Below are 7671 nucleotides of genomic sequence, written 5' to 3' on the forward strand. Positions count from 1 at the left end.
AGGAAAATGATAAGAAAATAAATTATATTATATTTAATATAGTCATTTATTATCATTATTTCACTATACCTTGTTGATATTTTCAGAAAATAAAAAACTCAATTTATTCACAAACCAAAAAGCTATACTGTCAATATAAATTATCAACGTTATCAAATATGTATGATTTGAGCAAATTGGTTGGACCCAACTCGAATCTAAATCCACCTTTGAGTAGGTTTGAGCAAATATTTTTAATATAGAGGTTAGCTTAGTATTATGTTTTTACAACTTGTACTTATTTTGGATTAGGTTTGAACCAAGGTTTGAATAACCCGATATTATATATATATATATATATATATAGATATTATGAAGATATAAATAACACATAAAGTAACAAAAAAAAAAAAAAATCTTTTTGGTGTAAAACAGCAAATTGAAATTGTGAAGAATTTTTAGAATAGTGAATTAGCATGCTAGGTGTTAAAAATTAGTAAATATATTCGAAAAAAATGAAGCTCTTTGAGAGGACGGATAAAGATAAAAGCTATGGTTTTGGGTTCCATAAAAGAGATTTATTAAATAAGTTATGTTAATTGGATATGTTGTGCCATTGGAAACTTTAATACCAATAATGTTATATCAAGAACAAAAAAATAAAACAATTAATACAAAGGAACACGAGGATTTAACGTGGTTTAAACAATCATGTCTACATCCACGGATGACAGAGAATTTTTTCACTATACTAAGAAGAATATTATAGATGATAGAACCAGATATAATTATTGGGTTTTTAAAACATCTCATATTTTCTCACTCCTTGTATCCCATACCCTATTACAAGCTCTTTCATTAGTATCTCCTATTCTCCCTCACATCTCTATTCATCCCTTATAGTCTTTACAAGTTCATTTCTATCTTATTACTTTTTTCTTATATGATATAAAATATTTATAAAGATATTTTCAACAACTTTCCTAATTTTATAAGAAAGTCTAATATTAAAATAATATATCACCTTAGGAAATATTCTTCATAAAAAAAAATCTTTACTAATTCGAAATTTGAAACACTTCCCAACAGGATGCCATCTAATTTGTTTATATGGTATTTTTATTTTTCTAAAAGAATTTTTTATTATTTAGAATAAGATTATAAATATGATTTTAAGTGACTAATTTTATTATATTGTATAAAATATGTTTCAAATTTTTGAATTGAAAACACTGAAAAGTAAGTATTTTTGTTTTTTATAAAAAAAAAAAAACATTTTCATCCTAGCTACTCCACCTTTTCCCCCCTGTCTCATTGATAATGCATATGAATAGAAAATAATTTATCACTTCAAGGAAAAAAAATTGGATTTGATAGCAAAATGTAAATAAAAATTTAATAAAATAAAGTTATAATCCTAAACATAAAATTTAAATAAAGCAGTACAAAAACAATAATCAAAGAAGCCCCAATTGACAAGGAAACTAAATACATACCTAAAGCAACTTGTTATTTAATTAAAAGCTTTATTATCATCTTTATGTAAAAAAATTATCATATTTTGTCCGAGTTGACTTCATGTTTATATAAAAAAAATTATTATAGTAGACTTAAAGCTGGTTGTATTCATGAACTGTCATGAAATTAATTAATTAATTTACCAACTTTTGAAAATTGAATTTATTAATTCAATCATTACCAAGTTGGCTAGCATCAGAAGGGATTTGAGGTAAATTCACCTAGAGAGTTCATTAAAAATAGCAGGAGACTCCATTTCAACAAAGAGTGGGACCCACTAGGACATATTAAGTCAATGAGATGACCTTTATCCTCCCATTTTTGTTGCTCCTTCTCCTTCAAGCTCTCCAGAGCCAGTTCAAGTGCATAAAAAGGAAAGTCCTCTTCATTGAAGTAGTCTATGGACTTTGCCACAGGTTGAGTTTGACTCAATTTTTCTTGAATAACACTCACTTTATTGGCACAATGTCGGAGTGTATTGCATGTAAAACCCTAAAATATGCAGTGGAATCGTTTGTTCTTTGTGTAGAACTGCTAAATTTGATATGCTTCTCTAATAAGTAATAAGCTTGATGGATGTGTTTTTTGTATAATTTTGTCATAAAGGAACACTGCCATAGGATTGAAGCTCATTAAGTTGCAAATTTGAATGAAGCGCAAAGGATATCACTGTAGGTACCATCATCTTTTCCCAACCTTGAGACTTTGTTTGTGGTGGATGGATGGACTTCGACCTTCTGCAAGCGCAGCCATTTCCATGTGCACTCTTTACTAATATGCCTATCATAAGAGTTCTGGACTTTTCAAGGTATTATAGATTGATTGAGTTACCTGTTAATTTACAATTGTTCAGTCTTCTTTCTTATTCGGGTTATAAAGGAGACCATAAAGCCCCTTTAAACAAGTTAGAGTGCTTGGAATACATCAATGAAATTTCCATTAGCCTTGAAGCTACCCTTTTCTGCCCTAACATTACTCAACTCTCACAGACTAAAAAAATCAAAGTTGAAAATGGCGGGAACAAAAGGATTTGAATCATATTATTGTTATTTCCACGTTAAAATTAAGTGGGTGGCCCACAAACCTAGTGTTTTAATTTTTATCCACTTATAAAAAGTTTTTTAGTCAATTAAAAGAATGCCCGAAATAGTTAATAACTGTTGTAAGGATATTTACCCTTTGATGGAGTGGGTAAATAAGAATAAAATAGTTATTAGAATAACACGTTCAGAACAGTTTTCTGAACGGTTATTCTTGGCCCTCTTCTCCTATCTATAAAAGAAAGATACAGAACTCCTTTTGGTAGTAAGTTCTCTTCCATCAATTAAAGGAAATAATTTTGTGTATTAAAATTGGATAAGGAGAAGAAGAGATCAAGAATTCAAGGTTTATAAATTGAAAGGGATCTCTCGATTTAACATGACTGCGTGTTCTTCAAACTGTATGTAATAAATTCTTTAATTTTCTTGAGATGTGTTGAATTCAATGATCTTGAATTTGAGTGTTAATTTCCACGTTAGATACTATCAATAATATGGTTCACTCAAAATTCCCAAAGCATCAATGCTTTGACAGCCTTTGTGAACTTGAGCTAGAGTGCTGTCATGAGTTGTTGAACTTGAGATTTCTTATTGAGGCTCCAAGCCTTCATTCCCTACGGATTGTGTTCTGTTGTTCACTAAAAGAAGTGATAGAAGATGAAGCCATTGCTGATTCAAAAATAAAACAAGATTTGGGTGACTGACTACTTTACCTTAATCTGTTTGAACTATCAAAGCAAAGGAGTATATATACGAAGGAGCCTACCATTTCCTTCCCTAAAATAGATATATGTGAATTGATGCATTATTGTGTTTATCTTCACGGAAAAAAACGATAGAAAATATATAGAGCGATCTGAGAAGGAAAAATTCACATTCAAAATAATCTCCCAAGTGACAAAAAGCACTTCCATGACTAACAACTAACCTATTTACAGAGTTTCAAATACCAAGTGCCACAACCCCCTATCAACAAAACTCCTAAAATCATCTAATAATGTCTTAAATAAAACCAAAGTCAGTTAATTACAATCCTGAGAAGATAAATATAGATCAAAAGTAGACTTAGGGGTTCAGTATCAAAATATCTATTCCAAATCGATTCAAGAGGATAACACCTTGTACGGTCATATCTTGCCTTGATATCAAAATTTGTTTTGACACATAGACATCATGTGGATTTGGTGTCAGTTTGGTTATATTTATAATATGAATATAAAAAAATATATTTTTATTTTTGTTAAGATAAAGGATAAGAAAAAAAATTTAGGCCCATTTACAGTACCAAAGTGTACCTTTTCTTTTCTGGTAGGTACCATCACAAATTAGATAATGTCACGTATACATCTGCAAGTTTCATTATTTGTACCCATCCCATTTGTTTATATTTTTGTACTTTGATCTCATTTGTTTGCACCTTCATTCGATGACCTACATCGCACTATATATATTTAATGATCCAAATTTGAAGTACCATGGGTATCACCACAATACCTTTGCATTTTCCAAAAATTTTACCATTTCTTTTGTTAACTTTATAGACAACTAACTAATTAAACAAAATATCATGATTTTTCTCTTTTATTTCCTTTTTATAAACTTTTCTTGAAGGAAAAAGAAAATGAAAACATATTAAAACATAAAAATTTGTTGGGCCATTTTAGTAATTAGCCTGTCTACGCAGCCATCGATATATAAATTTAAGCATATATGTGGATCATATATTTATTTATTGTTTACATGTGAAATTGTCGCAAATTTGCAGTAGCTTATGGGGACTGCACTGCCAAGCCTGCCATTGAAGTGATGAACCAGCTCACTGTACCCCTTTTCTGAAAGAAAATTCAGCATTACATTGTTTTACATATTTGCTTACTATTTAAAACTGAATATGCCCCATGACTTCTGGATTTTGTGAACAAAATATTAAGCCTGTATTCACACCTTCATCTCTCCCAATGCAACTCATTAATACTTTTCTGATCCTCATCTCTTTCTTAATTCAATTTCAACTCTTGCTTTTGCCATGGATTGTGTGGGCCAAGAGGCCTTTAAACAAGACTGTGGACTTGGATTTGTTGTCTGAGGAATAAATTGTAGATTTCTGGAGTAATAAGGTTGTTAGAGAAATACAAACAATTACAAAGAGGATAAAATTTGGGAGAATTAAAATTTTATTTTATTTCACTACTCTCTTATTCAAATATAACATAATCTCTTCTCTATAAATAGTCACACTTAATAAAATAGAAACTCCTAATAATAAATATAAAACCTTTCAGGATTTGATGACTAAAAAATACAAGCTAAAATAATCACTCAAGATAAAATATTATCCCTTAACTTTTAGAAACTCAATCTAATTAATATTAAGAATTTTTAAATCAAGTTCAACTTTTCAAAATGCCCCTTCAACTTAATTTGTGACTTCAAGTAGTATCTTTAATTTTCTAAAATCTTCAAACTTGAGAGGTTTGGTAAAAATATCCTCAATTTTATCTCGAAATTTTGTAAATTTTAATTGTACTTCCTTCTTCACAATGCACTCTCTAATAAAATCATATCTTGTATTGATACGCTTGCTTCAATCATGAAAAACTAGAATTTTTGATGATGTAGTCGTTGATTCGTTGTCTATATAAATATATGTTGGTTCCTTTTGTGGCAAATTAAGCACTTCCAACAAATTTTTATGCCAAATTGCATGACATACACATGATGTTGCCAAAATAAATTCCACTTCACAAGTTAAGAGTGTCTCAATAGGTTATTTCTTTGAGGTTTAAGTGAATGCAGTATCTTGCATAAAATAATAATAAAAATAAAAAATAAAAATAAACCACAAAGCCAATGGTGGTCTTTTGATCATCCAAATCTTCACCCCATTCATATCACTATATCTAACAAGCTTAAAATTACTAGAGATGAATAGTATAAATTATGATTAAATGTACCTTTGATGAAGTGAAGAATTGGCTTAGCAGTCTTTATTTGAGTCATTATGGTGCTCCATAAAACTACTAATAAGTCCAAATTCAAAAGATTGTAAGACCTTGAACAAGTCAAATAGCATAGGTTTCCAACCAAATAGTTATATTATGTTAGCTCCCCCTTTTCTCCTTCTTCATATCTTCATAATTTAAGTTCACATTCTATTGGTGTGTTCACTAAATTACACATATTAATGTCAAGCTTTTTGAGAATTTCTTTTTCCAATATACCAAATTAATAACTAACATTTAAACAATATACCAAAGTAAAAAATCTAAACCAAAATCTCAATAAAGACAAATTCCAACTAAACCATCACTCCTTACCCAAACTGTTGTACCTAAAAAAACATCAACAAAAGCATATAAGTTTAAAGCTCAGTAAGGAATATTGATATAATTTCTTAGATAAAAACTTTTTAATTATGAATATAAATAGGAGATACAATTTACAATCTTTTTCATAAAAACTCTTGAATTTAAACATGCTAAACATCCAAAAAAATTCAACCAAACTTTTTCATATTTATATCAATAACAATTTTAGATCAAAATATATCAAATGTTTTAATAAAGGGTGTTTGATTAGATGAGACTTTTACAAATAAGTGGCTAGCCTCGTATTTATCCCTTTTAAGGTGATGGAACCAAACACTATTAGTATTACCAACCTTTAGCCAAACCCCTAAAAGTAAGGATTCAAAATAATTACATTCTCCGTGAAGAATGTAAATGTCAACAATAATACCTCAACTAGGATAAAATAAACTAGAGTCAAACACTTTTGTTTCATTTATTTAAACGTATAGAAAACATAATATCTCCATATTTTTCTTTTATAAATAACAAATACTCTAATAAATATTTCATGCAAAATGTATTTGATTCATACAGAAAAACAAAAATAATATTTTACACAATAAAAAACAACATATAAAAAAATATTTTCTTTTAGAAAATTTGTATTAAGTTCCCTTACCTCAAACAACACCAAAAATCTAGAAGAAATTAATCATGAAGTACCTTCTTTTTAGCTAACATAACCAAAAAAACAAAAAAAGTATTTGTTACTATTGAATATTTATCTAAAGTTATAAATTTGACAATCCTGATAATATTTTGTGTTAATATTAATACTCTTATTTACCAACATTAATTTAGAACTCTACAAAGTTTGTTTGTAAGAGTATAATTTAATTAAACTAAAATTTTATTTTGTTTATTATCTTAAAAGTTTAAAACTAAATACTGCCATTTTTATTATTTCACTACACCATCACATGACTCCTCGTACACCTTTTCGTACTAAATCCTCGATTAAGCTTAGATTTCTAACCCTCGAGAGGTTAATAGGAAGGTATTTACAGGCAAAAGCCCAAAGAGTCTTGATTTTGGAAGGTTTTCCAATTGAATTTATGTGAAATACTCAGTATAAATTGCATGACCACTTAATCCAACTCATTAACTGCTTGAATGCCTTAGGCAATTGAGCATCTCAAGTGCTTGAGCGCCTCGGGAGCTTGAGTGCCTTGTGCGCTTAAGCAGCTCATGCGCTTGAGCGCATCGAGCGCTTGAGTACATCGGGCGCTTGAGCACATCGGGCGCTTGAGCACATCGAGCGCTTGAGCACATCGAGCGCTTGAGCATCTTGGGAGCTTGAGCAATCCTGAGCACTTGAGCTCTCCAGGCCACTTGAGTGATTTTGAGTGCTTGAGCGGTCTAGGCCGCTTGAACGATCCTGCACTATTTTAAAAAATATTTTTTGTACAAAATAAAAACCGATCCTCTTAATACCTTAATGAAGCCTAATATGACACATGTCAAACCTTTTTAGACTTGCTTGTGACTTCCCAATTGGATAAACAACAACCTTTGATCTTTAATGGAGAGTAAATCACTATCTAAAAAAACTTCTAAGGCCAAACATAAAGATGAACAAAATTGCCAACATATAAACAAGACTCAATGTCCTAACAATCCCCTATTTGGCAATTTTGTGACAAAACATCATTACATAAACCCGCCCGAATTCTCATAATGGAGCTTACATAACACACATTAACGCTTAATTAAAACTAAACTAAGGAAAAGCTTCGCACCATCTTGTAGTACTTATGTTCCAACCCTATAACCTGCACACATAA

Source organism: Vitis riparia, chromosome 19, assembly GCF_004353265.1.
Source record: "Vitis riparia cultivar Riparia Gloire de Montpellier isolate 1030 chromosome 19, EGFV_Vit.rip_1.0, whole genome shotgun sequence".
NCBI classification, from domain to species: domain Eukaryota; kingdom Viridiplantae; phylum Streptophyta; class Magnoliopsida; order Vitales; family Vitaceae; genus Vitis; species Vitis riparia.